Source organism: Ictalurus punctatus, chromosome 17 (assembly GCF_001660625.3).
Source record: "Ictalurus punctatus breed USDA103 chromosome 17, Coco_2.0, whole genome shotgun sequence".
NCBI classification, from domain to species: Eukaryota; Metazoa; Chordata; class Actinopteri; order Siluriformes; family Ictaluridae; genus Ictalurus; species Ictalurus punctatus.
Window position 1 is genome coordinate 14,777,447 of NC_030432.2, and position 14,550 is coordinate 14,791,996.

The following is a 14,550-nucleotide window of genomic DNA, read 5'->3' on the forward strand; positions in this document are numbered from 1 at the left end:
ATCATTTAAAAACTGTGTTTTTTTTTTTTTACTCAGGTTGCCTTTGTTTTATCTTAGATTTTATTATAATTTCTGAAACAATTGAGTATGGAAATAAAGACAAAAACACAAGAAATCAGGATGGGTAAATACTTTTTCACAGCACTGTATCATCTTTGTGATAATAATTTGTCATGCTCTAAATGGTTAAATGAGCAGATCAGCTTGATGCCTTATATTCAAGTCTGACTTTTTTTGACTTCCTAGGAGCTGAGCCTTAGTCAGTCTTTGTCGTAGCCTATTCACAACCATGAATATCTCCCTCTTACTGCATAGCACTACCAGTCTGGCAGAGTGTGGGCTAACATGCCATTATCTGAAGCATGTGAAGCCAGCCACCTTTTTTAGAGCTGTCACCCACGTAATGTCATATATGGCAGTAGCATCTCTGGGAATCAGCCAGTTAGAACTCAACAGTGCAGCTTGTAGGAACTGTATCTTAGCAGATGGAGTTACCCAAAAACTGCTTCATAAAATTCAGGTAAGAGGGCCATTAGATGACATTTTAAACCACTTTGACCTGTTAAATATTGTTACTATTATGCAAACTTGATATACAGTTACACTGTAAACATTTACTGTAAAATTTACAGTAAGTTGCAGTAAAGTACTTTAAAATTTTACATATTATTCAAATATTACATTATATTTAAGATAATACAGAATATTTTGTAAATTTTATATTGCTTAATATTTAAGACAATTCAGAATAATTAATGTTATTTGTACAGTATATTGCTGTACTTCTCCAGTGATATACTGTAAATTTGGCAAGTAATAAATTATTATTTTTTTACCATTCTGACCACTGCCAGAAATGTTAAGTATCCCTCCATGCACTGCATTTTCTGATATTTTACTGTAAACCAATGCATTGCTCTAATTGCCAAATCATTTACAATGCAATCCTGTAAAATAATAAAACAGTATTCTGCTATAAAATAAATACTGTAAATTTACAGCTATTTTTATTATTATTATTTAAATTTTTTTGCAGCTATACCAATCTATAACCTTCACTAGAAATAAACAATATTGTTGTTTTAAGGAGCACTTAAACAGAACACCTAAATTCTGCCAGCTTTTTGAATCTGATAACCTTACATAATTTGTTGTGTAGCATGAAGAAACTACTTCAGCAGCTGTTAGCATTCATAAGTCAGAAAATTCCCACTATGTTCTGTGGTTGTGCCATGCATGCTAATTTTGTTAGGCAACTCATTTAGACACACACACATTGAACTTCCATCTCCTCTTGTTTTTCCTACCATTATTAACATAACAGCCAGAGAAAGGACCACAAAGCAATTTGCATTAACTTTGCTTCGAGGGATATTATATAAAAACATTACTAAATAAATGTCATCCAAGTTATATTGTTCTTTTCAAAATGTGAAGTCAGTTATCAGTGAGTGGTTTGTTGGGATATTAAACGCAATTTCTGATTTTGTTACAGCTTTTAGTGGTGCAGTGCTCTGGGTAAATGTGGGTGGAATAACAGGCTTGCTGTGGAACTCTGGTCCTGTGTGTATATTCTTTCTCCACAATTTGATCACCGGACGTGGGCATAGTTAAAATCGCAGTGCGAGAAAAGTGACCAGCACAAAAGTGTTAGGAACTAATGAAGCTCAAGAAAAAAAAGATTCTAGAGACATTTCAGATGCTAGAATAAAGCTTCTTCTCTCTCCCCCAACACAGAACCCACATTACGTTTGCCTGAGCATACTGAACAAAAGAAATATTGCTGTATATAAACATTTGAGATTTTCATTGAGATTTCTCATTAAAGATGATGAGATAGAGATAAGGTACTAGAGCAACACTGGCAAGCACATACACTCACAAGCTACATAAACATCCTTGACATGGATCCACACACATACACAAACACACCTGTGTGCACACAGCACTAAGAAAAAAAAAAGCCAATTAGCACTTCAGTCTTGCAGCTGAGGATTAGCCAATCAGGACATTAGATATGGAGAGTACATCATACAGATCAGTCACTATCACTTTGCATCACTGTTACCCTGCTACGATGTGTAATTTAGTTTAAGGCTGCCTGAAATGTGCCTGGCAAGCAAACTGAAGCGTGAAAAGCCAAGGTGATGAGATTAAGGTCTGGATTTCCATGGCTTTAGATGATAAAATGTTGAAGTGTTGCTATATAACTGCATTGTTTTCATGCACAGAACAGCAGAAAAATGATGAAGATGGCTAAAGATGGTTAGAATTTATTTGACACCCTTATAAGTCATTCATAAATACTGCATTTAAAAAAATAAAGAAAGAAATGCATGAGGATTCGTGATTATTAAAGGTTTTATGTAGTTTTAATCCCTGTCCTGTAATTTAGTGTTTTGTCTTCACTAACATAACATTCTTGAGGCTTTGAGAAATCTTCTATGAAGTACCCCATCTAACCCTTTTAGAAGTTTTAATGTATTGTACTTGAATGCATCTACTTCATATAGAAAATGGAATTGAAGTGGTTTTACAACCAATGTTGTGAAGCTCCACTGGGCCTTCATAATCACTAACTTTCATTATCATTGCTTAAACCATTTATAAAGCAGTGCTGGGGGGATTATGAAAGGGGCTTTCTTAGGGCTTTATGTATTGTCTTTATTATGATTATGAATAGAGAGTTGAATCCTTATCTTGGAGGATATTAGTTTGTTCTTACTAATAACACTGTCATGGTCTTCTAAAAATGGGTGAAATTCGAGAAGCTATTCATTAATGCTTCATAACAGTGTTATAAATGTAAAATTGATTACCAAAAGTTTGTCTCCTTCTGCCATCTTCTAAAATGAAATATCCACCCTCAATGACATGCATATTAATCTTTATAATGCATATGTGATCTTCAGTGGTGTCCAAGATTTATTTTGTAATGAAATTCAGAGTTGACTTTTTTCTTTAAAAAATGTTTTCCTATATTACCCAGAATGCCATTTGACTACCTATTGACAGTGGTGTCAGTAAGATTTAGTCTTTGCTTCATCTCTACCTAAAGAGAATGATGCAGGAGTGCTTTAATCAATTAATTTGCCCAGTTCTCTCACCTTCTTATCTGTATACTCATGTTCAAACCGACCGGCTTCCAAAGCTACACCCTTTTATTCTAATACCACCATCAACACTGCAATGCTTGTCATCTTGTAGATGACCTTCATCTGCAGTTATTCCTCATCTTTGAGATGGCTTAATTTTTTTCTCCTATTTAATGTCACTGTAAATGCGCTAGCAATAATATTGTGCCCCTGTGACCAGTACAGCATACCACCACTAACTTCTCACTGAAATAACAACAGTACAGTACCAACAGTATACATTCCTATATAAACATATTCAATATGTTTCAGGGTGGACTTTCTGTTAAATACACCCAGCTGTAAAAACTGTACAATGGAATGGTGCTGTCATGTAACGGGATTGGAGATGGATGCAAGTGCAGTTAAAGCTTTTAATGAAGAGAGGCAGGCAAAAAAATTCAAATCGTAGGGCAAAATCGTGGTAAAAAACAGGCAAAAGGTCACGCGATCGGCAAACAGGGTAGACAGGGCAAAAAAAAAGAATCATAAACGAGAACCGGATCAAAAACCATGAAACAAAGGACAGAATGGTTCAGTAGAGTACTGGTGGCAAAACACAGAAACAATACTTCCCTCAGAACAAAGACTCACATGGGTTTAAGTATGCAAACTAATCTTAGGGGATAACATAAAACATCTGAGATAATAGGAAAGGACCAATAACATAACAGGGGTGGAGTCAGGACAGAAACCAAAACAAAACACACGTGTAACAGTAAACACAATCAGTGCAAACCTGGAAGTCGTGTTGTGCTTCGGGCAGTTCATATGTGCTGAATCCACCAACACATAGCGCGATGGGAAATCCGTTACAGGTGCACATTTATACTTTATTACTGCAGATAGATAACCAGCACCATAGCTGGAGAATATCTAATTTGATTGCACGTATATATGAAGTACATAAATGTCCTTACTAAGAAGTACAGAGTCAGGTGTATACTTCAGAGCTTTCTCCAAGCTTCATGAATGTGCTTTTAATCACAAGACCTTACAGAGACTAAGACCTTATAAAGTGCAGTAATTAAATTACACAACACCCTTGCTACAGCGTTGTGCATTCTACCCATAATTAAAATTAAAGGCTTCTTATCTAACATACTACATAAAATTTTAATGTAACCTTAAATCTTTTACATATGCCTTTTATAAATCCTCTGGTATACTGCTTTATAAAAGATAAATGTGTTATGAAAGCACAAAACATGGTTTCTACAACTTAACTTATTTAAACCCATATGTGAGCTGAATGAATGATTTTAATGCTTTTAAATTACAGTGGAAATCTAATTTGCAGTTATAACTGTTGAAGCACTAATGTATACCTCCTACAGCTTAATTTATTTAAGGAGGCCATATGTCAAGTAAATGAAGGGGAATGTAGTGGAAACTTCATAGATAATGTCTCAAAGCTTTGTGGAAGTGCTGTTAGCAAAGAAGAAACTTGCAGTATAAGAATAAAATATGTACAATATTAGTGTTGAACAGTAGTAGAATAAAAATTCTTGTAAAGACAAAGTGATACTCCATAAAGCTTCTTAAATCACCCCAAAAGTTTTTGGCATTAGCCTTTAATGAATGATCTTGCACTGGTTTATGAAAAATATATGCAATGCGTATAAATATGTTATGAAATCCCGAAGCCCAGTGTAGGTGTCCTTCAAAAAAGGGTTACAAAAAATATATAGTTTATGAAAGAGTGGGAAAAGAGGCATTATTTATTCAGGGTCATTGAATTTTTTCATTTAGAACTTTTGCAGAAAGACTGTTCATTGGGAAAAGTGCCACTGAAGGAAGCCGTAAAAAGTGTGAAAGCACAAATTGAAGTGATTGAAACATCAACATATTGTATTATTCAGTGACATGAAAAGGAGCTACAGAGGCAGCTATAGAGAATGAGAAAGGGCTACAGCATGCTGTCTTCAGCAGGCACTGAGGAGGAGAAATACCCATGATGCAACCTAAAGCGCTCCATTTCAGGCACTGCTGCCAGAGAGATCAGACAAAGACGAAATCCTCCATCTGGAAAACAACCTGAGAGTGACAACTGCAGCAAATCTTGTAGGCTATGCAGGTTGACATGCTCGAAAAGATATACTGTGCTCTCCTCAGGCCTTTTGTGGGAACTGAATGTAAACAGCAGTATGCGTGTTTCTCATGAGTAATAGCATGACACATTCCTCCGTATAGCATAGCACCAACCTCCAGTGTAATCAGTGCTGACATGTTCTTCAAAATATTTACTTTCATCCAGTTTATGAAAGTCTTTCACACACTACAGACCACTCAACCATGCATGCACACCTTAGCCTGAAAAAAGGCAGAGTGATTTAATACTGAGATAGCAGGACAGAACTGACTGCTTCTTAAATGACTGTTCCTTTGATTGATGTCTCTTTCCCATCAAAAGACCCTCAAGGTCAAAATGTGCTGTCTGACTGCCAGTGACCAGAGAGCGATGAGCAAAAAGCAGAATGAACAAGCCTCCAAAGCCCTGATGAGGTTGCTGACTGAAGCAACAGCCTCTTTTAGCTGCCACAGCATTTGCACTTTTTCCTGTATGTCCCACATATTGCATTGTCATGCATCATCCTAGGAGAGGAGCTCAAAATATTATCCGCAGAGGGTCTCAGGGAAGTCTGGAGCCTATCTGAGGAAACTTGGAGTACAAGGTGGGGGACACCCTGGGCAGGGGCCCAACACATCACAGGGTACAATCCCACACATTTACACACACATGTCTTTGGACCCGGGAGGAAACCTGAGTACCCAGAGAAAACCTCTGAAGCACTGGGAGAGGCAGGATTCAAACCCCCAATCCTGTAGGTGTGAAGCAATGTGCTTACCACTAAGCCACCATGTTTTGTGATTATGTACTAAAGTAAAAAAGATGTACCTTTGATGGTACCATACCTGCAACAAGGAAAATACAGTTTGGTACCTTTATTTCTTAGATTGAAATAATCAAAATTGGGAGTTCTCATCTCTTTCATGTAAAGTGATCGTACTTAAAGCTTTGAGTGTCATTCTTACAAGTTTTGACATTTGTCTTTCTTAAATTCTCAACATTGGTTAATGAAAAAACTTCAAATAATCAAATAACTTCGATACATAAAGTTGATGGAGTACATTTGGTGCTTCTGGGTGCTCAAAATGGGAATTTTATAAGCACTCCAAAATCTTGTATGCATGTAATTCTACTTCATATTCCCAAGGGCTAATTTTTGGGACAGGTATTGCCCATAAGCCATTATTCTGACAGTAAAATTCCATCTCATTTGTAGTGAGTTTAGTCCTCAAAATGACATAATCAGTGTCAGGTGAACTGCCCTCAAGTGTTCTCAGTCATTCAGCAGATAACTGTCAGGCCTGTTTGCTTTCCCATATTTTCCTGGCAGAATGAATTCCATTCTTACTATCTTTATGCTTAAGGTGAAAGTCTGAAAAAGTGACTTCTTTTGCAGACGCCTCTGGGTGATCCAAATGAGGCACAATTTTCTGTTGGATTCAGTCATAAAGTAAATAACCTACTTTACATACAGTAGAAGGTATATCTTATATATTTCTCTGAGTAAACACATTTCACACCATCCTGGTTGAAGCATGACTTTATGAGCTCTTTAACAATGCAAGCAGATTATATATATTCTAGCAAATGTTTTCCTGGCTTGTTTTGAAACAGGCTAATTTATACAGCCTTCTGTTAAAGCATGAACAGTCATTTGTTTTCTTAATAGCAGGTTTGGCAAAAAGGCATCTCTTTGGGAATATCCATGCCGATTGCCTGCTGAGAAGAGCATGATTGCTGTTCTAATCATGACTAATCAGATCCCCTAGTGCAATCTCTAGGGCACATCCAGTCAGAAACACACAGTGAAAAGAAAACTTTCAAGCCAACAGCAAAGCTTAGAGATTGAGTGGGTCAATTGTACAGGAGATCGTTTTAACACAGCATTGCTTATTAGAATGTCATTGAAGTCAAGTAAAGGGCTGGTACACCTGTAAAACAGACAAGACAAACAAAAAACAAAGTCCTCCTTATTCTCATTTAAAAACATAGCAGGCCCAGAGGTTGAGAGCGCAGTGCCGGGGGTCAGGCATTGCTGGCTAGCCTGTTTGCTATCATGCATTTGACGGAGGACTGAGAGATGAATTGGGGGAGGAAGGGGAGAGTAGAGGACTGAGGCAGCTGAAAAAACAGGACCCAGGAGACGGCTTGTCCAGGGCTAACCAACACAACAGCTGGGATAATATGAGTCTGTCTGTGCTCAGGAGACACAAGCAATGTGCACATCTGTGGAAGGAAAATAGCACATCCAGACCCGTGGAAAACAAGACAGTTGTGCCCCCAGAGTTCAATTTAAGGTGTAATTGGGAGAGAAGCAAACAGAACTAGTTTCCGCCTTTCCGTTCTCTATTTCTTTAGTAGGCCAGCAACAAGGTGTGAAAGAGTTTCAGTCAAATGGTTTAATGAGAGGTCTTACAAAATATGAAATGAGTCAACAAGTGACATTTTAAAATACTTCAAAAAGATAAAGGAGAACTAACACTTATTAACTTTTGTTCTTTGTTAGCAGCAACTATTGTATTGCTTTAAGGATGCATAAAGAATACCTCTAAAAACATTACTGTTTACAGTTGTATTCTCTGACAGGTTTATATTAATGGTAAATGATCTGCACTTATATAGTGCTTTTTATTTTTATTTTTATTTTTTTTTTAAACCTTAGCAGTTCCAAAGCACTTTACACTGGTTCTCATTCACCCATTCACACACACCAATGGTAGCCGAGCTGCCATGCTAAATGCTAACTTGCCATCAGGAGCCATCTATTGTTCAGTGTTTTGCCCATGTGGGCCAGGAATTGAACCGCCAACCCTGCTATTAGAGGACAATCCGCTCTACCACCTGAGCCACAGCCACCCAATATATGCAATCATTTTAACAAGTTAAAGTACATTAATGCAATACCATAATGCAATACCTTACATTAGCATGTAACAACTAAATCCTTGTCGTGGGCGCTCCACAATAATCTAATAGTCTAATAATAAATGGAACAAAATATGTGTTTCTCTTTAACAAAGAAAAATGTATACTAATTTATATTTTTGTAAGGAGATGCTTATTTAATGATTATGCAAGGGCTCTACACTGTCAGTGCTTTGTAACAATCTGTACGTTTCCTGCCACAGGAAAGTCTTCAGGACAGGGTGCCTTGCAGTTTCTCTCAAACATGACAAGAGGCTCATGAGGGAACAACTGGTTACAGCTGCTATAACACAAGCAAACTAACTTGTCTCCTGGATGTTCCACAACATTAAATGTAACTATATATCGATAAAAACATGTCATTCGTTAATAAATACACTTATTAATGTGTAACACCATTTACACAATCTGCAGACGTGCTCATGCAGTGCGACTTACAGAAGTGTTTTATAGTCTTCATCAAAAACATTGCCTCATGCTAGTACAAATACATGAGGGTCTAAGAATACTACACCAGTCAGCCATAACATTAAAACCCCTATTTAATACTGTGTAGGTCCCCCTTGTGCTGCTAAAACAGATCTGACCTGTCAAGGCATGGACTCCACAAGACCTCTGAAGGTGTACTGTGGTATCTGGCACCAAAATGTTAGCAGTAGATCCTTTAAGTCCTGTAAGTTGCAAAGCGGGGCCTCCATGGATTGGACTTGCTTGTCCAACACACGTCCTGAAAACCCCACAAGATGTGTTGTTTTGGAGATGCTCTGACCCAGTTATCTAGCCCAGGGGTTCCCAAACTTTTCCAGTGCAACGACCCCCAAATGGCATTAACATTTCGCTGAGGCCCCCCTTTTGCAAGATGTCTTGAAAACACATAAAAAATACAGACTTCTGAATATATCCCCCCTTTTTTAAAATTAATAATTACATCTTACATCTTTACATTACATTACATTAGGAATTGATTGTGTGTGTGTGTGTGTGTGTGTGTGTGTGTGGTTGTCTGAGAGTGAGAAAGAGAAAACATACTAGTGGGATGGATGGGCACATCAAATTGTTGAGGCCCCCCGGGCGCCCCTGGCAGCCGCCAAGGAGGCCGCGGCCCCCACTATGAAAACCACTGGTCTATCCATCACAATTTGGCCTTTGTCAAGGTCATTCAGATGCTTACGCTTGCCCATTTTTCCTGATTTTGTATCAACTAATTGAACTGACTTTTCACTTCCTACCTAATATACCCCACCCCTTTATAGGTGCCACTGGAACAAGATAATCAATGTTATTCACTTCACCTGTCAGTGGTTTTAATGCTATGGCTGATCGGTGTATAAAGCTAAAACCCTGTTGGTATTTTAACAGAATTGATATTGTTGACTATTCTGTATCTTAAAAAATTCCCAGCGTTTCTAAAAATGGATATATTTTGTTTTTGAATGAAACTATTCATTCAATGAAAGCAAATATGTGTAAGTCCTTTTATAGGAAAGCTGAACACCCAGATACAGATTGACTACTCAGCCTACAAATGCTTTTGTTGGGAATTGTTTTGGCTAGACAAAATGGCAGCACTCCCACAATGCAGTAATGCACAAAGCAAACCACTATTCAAATGTATTTGTCCAGTGTCTGTGGCTCAGATTGCACTGTCCTTGAGACCACCTACTGATTCACTGAACCTGCCAATAGATGACTTTTCTCTTTTGTTTATTTTCTCTCACCGCAGGTCTAGAGTCCTCTGGAGTCAGGTTGCGGGTGTTTGGAGCACCTTCCCAGAAGGCCTGAAAGCAGACCTGGGTGGAGAGTCTCCAAAACCAATACAGAGATGGAAATGATGTTGACATTCTTCCATGTAAAGGGCTTTTCTTTCATACAAAATTATGGAAATAGCAGGAACCGGGGCTGATTGCACTGTTTAGACACTCAGTTGAGACATAGTACAACATTTTAGTCAAATGTTTGAGTGCTCCTCTGTAATTAACTGACGTTGTTACTGTGATTGATGGGGTGAACTTTACAGAGACCATCCACATATAAAATAGAGAATATCTTGTGCAATGTGCAACTCTTTTTTTTATATATACCTAATAACATCTTTGTGTACTCAGGAAGAAGAAAGAGATACTCCAAACACTCTGTGTACCACTTGTGTCTTCATGTTCTAACTTCATCACTCTGGCTTGCATTTGGGTTTTATTACCCTTACATTAGTAAGTAGCCATTTCCCACGTTCATGGAAGTCTAGATGAAATGAGTTTGTATCTCACCATGCAGGCAAGCACAGATCATTCTGACACTTTATGAAGGCTTATCGAAATGATTGTTGGCTGTTCTTGCCTGGCACTAGGCAAAGGTTATAATGCACATGGCTCAGTGGTGTTATTCTTCACTTACTTTCAGAGTGCAGCATGCAGGCAGGCTTTCGTATTAAGGTTATGGTGTCTTTGACATTACAAAGGCCTGCAAAAACGTATTCATACAATTATCTATTATATGAAAGTTTTCTCTTTTATAAAGCAGGGAATTTAATTCTCACTTGTGTTTCATTTAGACAACAATATTGTTACAAATGTTTCTCCTTAGGAGAAACAGAATGAGAAAAAATAGTCATGAGAGTTTTTTGAAACAGGATTATAATACAGTTTCCTGAGAACAAGGTAAATGCTTTACCTCTGCACCACCTGAGAAATTTTTAATTGATATGTAAAAAAATATATATACTGTGTTAGAAAACTGTCAATCTCTGGTTAATTACTTGAGTCAAGTTTTTTTTTTTATGTATTGGCAGAGGAACTGAACAGTAAAAACAAGTTAAAATGATATTTGATTAAAACAGAATTGAAATGTTTGATAAAAAAAAATGTATTCTTAACATAATAGTATATCATTACTGAATTAAAATTGGCTCACACAGAAACATAAATAATTTAATGTGGACAATAAATAACTGAGTGTCTACCACACTCAAATACTTTTTATGCCCATATTACTACTATCTACAACCAAAAAAATAGAAATAATATTTCTATATTTTTTCCTAAGGGGTGTCAACATTTGACTTTTGGAGTATGTAAATAGAAAATAATATAAAAAAATAAAATAAAACAAAGCAAGCTTGCCAAAAGTAGACATTGCTGGTCTTTTCCCAATCTTCAACTGCTGATCGAAGCATCTGTGCCCATGGAGCCTCAGATTCCGTTTCTTAAGTGACAGGAATGTTATCTTCTACTTTTGTATCTCCTTCACCTCCAGGCTTGATGTGTTGTGCATTCTGAGATGCTTTTCTGCGTACTATGCTTGTAAGGAGTGGTGATTTGAGTTTCCCTTACTATTAGGTCAAAGGAATCTGGTCATACTACTCTGATCTCTTTCATCAACAAAGTGTTTTCACCCGCAGAACTGCTGCTTACTTGATGTTCTTTTTTTTTTTTTTGCCACATTCTGTGTAAACTCTAGCAACCCATTAGCATGGCATACCTGAATACAAGGAAAAAATATTTGCAAGCATATTACATGTGCTGACTGCTGACTGATAATGTCATCCTTTAGCAGGTGTGTATAAGCTAATAAGAACCCGCAGCTTGTGTTTGTCTTAAGGCAATTCAGGCAGTGTTAGAAGCTGACAGATAAAGAATGCAGAAATCAAAAGAGCTTTGTAGGGAAGAATATTACAAGACCTCACACAATCCAATTGTATGCACTGTTTGGAAGGCTGGTGCCCCTAATGGCTCTCAGCTGTCAATCATTCCCTCTTCAACCAAATATAATTTCCCAAAAATACAATATATAATCCACGGAGAAAACACTGAATATTCAGACACAAAACAAACAGCTTTGGCCAGAGAACTGAGGAGGTGTTGGGTTGTGTTTTTTATTCATCTGTGTTCCTGGGAAGTCAGGATTAGTATGAAAGGGTTATCTGAAGGCAACTCTTGGTTATCAGGAGGGACGGGCACCATTTAAACAGTAGTCCAGCAGGTCATTCAAGGGGAAACAGGGAAACACATTTATCACAGAAAACCTACTCCCTATTATCTTCTAAATCCACTGTTTAAAACATACCAACACCAATACTGAAGCTCTGAGAATAACTTATAACAAAAAAAGCATTTGGGGATTTTTAATCATATTGTTGTCATATTGATGTAAATACAACCAAAGCAAAGTAGCTTTAGCATCTTCTGACATATAATTGGAATGAATGCAATAAAAGCAGTAATTTCTTGTCAATGTGCCTTGACAGGATTGAACATGATTGAACTGACACCACTTTATTTTAATAATTATCCTTAAATTGTTGAGCAATTTCTAAAATGAAAAACACAAGAAAATTATTTATGTTATACATTTGTAAAGAGATACAGTATGTAATACCAAGTTAGCACTTAAACAGAATATTTAACATTCGACTAGCAATATGTCTGCATTGGCTACCACTCAGTTTTAGTCATAGCCTTTTGTTGTAGGCCTTTCTCCTTACATAAGTATTGACCATTTAGTCATGCCATAACCTTTAACAATCGAATTTCTATAGTTTTATTTGTTTAGTTATTAATCCATATGTCCAGAGGCATTACTTTGTTTTAAAAAGAATGATGATTGGCCAAAAATAAATGTGTGAATAATGACAAGTCTGAAGTAATTTCAAAAGTGTTTATAGCAATCACATCTCCCCTATCTCACCTACATACTGGAAACTATTAGATGAGAAAAGAAACAAAACCAAAGGGCATGAACTCACTGGCTGAGTACATTTGATATTATAACAACAGCAACAGCTAGTATAAACTCTCACTTAATAGTCACATATGTCACAATATCCTGATTAAATTTTTTATAAAGAAATAAAATGTTAAGTTATAATTAAGTGTTTTTAGAGATCATTTGGGTCAGTTTGCCCCAAACTTTTCTAAAAGATTTTTAATGGACTACACTTGACTACTTCTGGGCACAACCCAGGCATCCCCATAGTAAGTTATGTCTATGCTGATGAACTGCCTAAATTACAAAAATAACAAGTGAAGAATTTATTCCCACACTGTGAAATGCCTCACATAAACATTAACCATAAATCAATTATCACATCAAATAAATACAATCAAAAGTTTTGATGCTGTCCAAGAACTGGGAACTCTAAATAAGAAAAATTTATTTGAGTTACAAACCAACTCATAATTCCCCACTCAGACAGCCTGGGTTTCTCAGGAATTCTGACTTCTCTAAGTAGCAATTCTGTGACATCAATTTAACATTGTAGTGCCCCTGATGAGGTTCTTGGGATAGGCTCTAGGTCCACTGTAGCTCTAAACAGGGTAAAGCAGTTACACAAGATGCATAAATTAATGTTTAATGCAAGAGGATAGTTGATAAGTGAAAGAACCATTTGTTTTGTTTCTTTGTTTTCTGATTTCTTGATGATGTAGTTATTAAAAGTGTTACACTATAGCTACTTTTAAAAATAAATAAATAAATAATGCATTAACAAGCAATTCTTCTTGGTCATTTTAATAGCTTTTTAAGAGCTTTTTATGTACACACAGAAACCAAACAATCTATCAGTTGTTGTAAGCATCCATCCTCCTCCTCAGCTGTGTGAATGGTCTGAGGTGGGAAGTATAAAGTAGGATGTTATGTACAGTGCTGTGAAAAAGTATTTGCCCCATCCTGATTTCTACTATTTTGTGTATATATACAAATACTAAATAGTTTTAGATCGTCAAATGAAATACAAATTAAACAAAGCAATCTGAATAAACACACAATACTGTTTTTATTTATTTATTTATTTTTATTGAAGCAAAAAAAAAGTTATCCAACACCTATCACCAATGTGAAAAACTAATTGCCCCCTTAAACTTCAAATCTGGTTGTGCCACTTTTAGCAGCAATGACTGCAACCAAACACTTCCGATAAGTCGAGATCAGTCTTTCACTTACTTCTAGGACTAGGATTTATTCCTATGCTTTGAAGCATTGTCTTACTGCACAATCCAGTACAGGGCTGGCAGTAATCAGGCCTGGTTGCGTCTAGTCCAGCTGAACCCCTTTATGAATGCAGTTTCATGGATTTGGGGAATTAGTAACTACGGGGCAAATTAATTTTCACACAGGCCCAGTTGGTACTGGATAACTTTTTTGTTTCAATAAATAACATTATCATTTAAAGACTGTATTTTGTGTTTATTCAGGTGGCCTTTGTTTTATATTGGATTTTGTTTTATTTTCTGAAACAATTTAGTATGAGATATACACAAAAACAGAAGAACTTATAGCATTTATATATATATATATATATAGCATAACATTCTTGTCAGTGAAGTTTATTCTAACAGTTGCAGTATGAATAATTATTACTCCAGATCATTGTATAGTAATGTATTATAATTACAGGTACATGGTGGCTTAGTGGTTAGCACGTTCATC

The 14,550-nt window shown here is 36.5% G+C and overlaps 1 long non-coding RNA gene across 2 annotated transcripts; it reads left to right on the forward strand.

Annotated features, from left to right (window-relative positions):
- The first annotated feature begins 447 nt into the window (after positions 1-447).
- Positions 448-13,553, forward strand: LOC108277623 (uncharacterized). Of its 2 annotated transcripts, XR_001815135.3 has the most exons (4): positions 448-520; positions 8,334-8,464; positions 9,854-9,979; positions 10,236-13,553. It is a non-coding gene; the product is annotated as an uncharacterized LOC108277623 (long non-coding RNA). The 2 variants fall into 2 exon arrangements; XR_008398218.1 differs by having other exon boundaries at positions 9,854-13,553.
- The last annotated feature ends 997 nt before the right edge of the window (positions 13,554-14,550 follow it).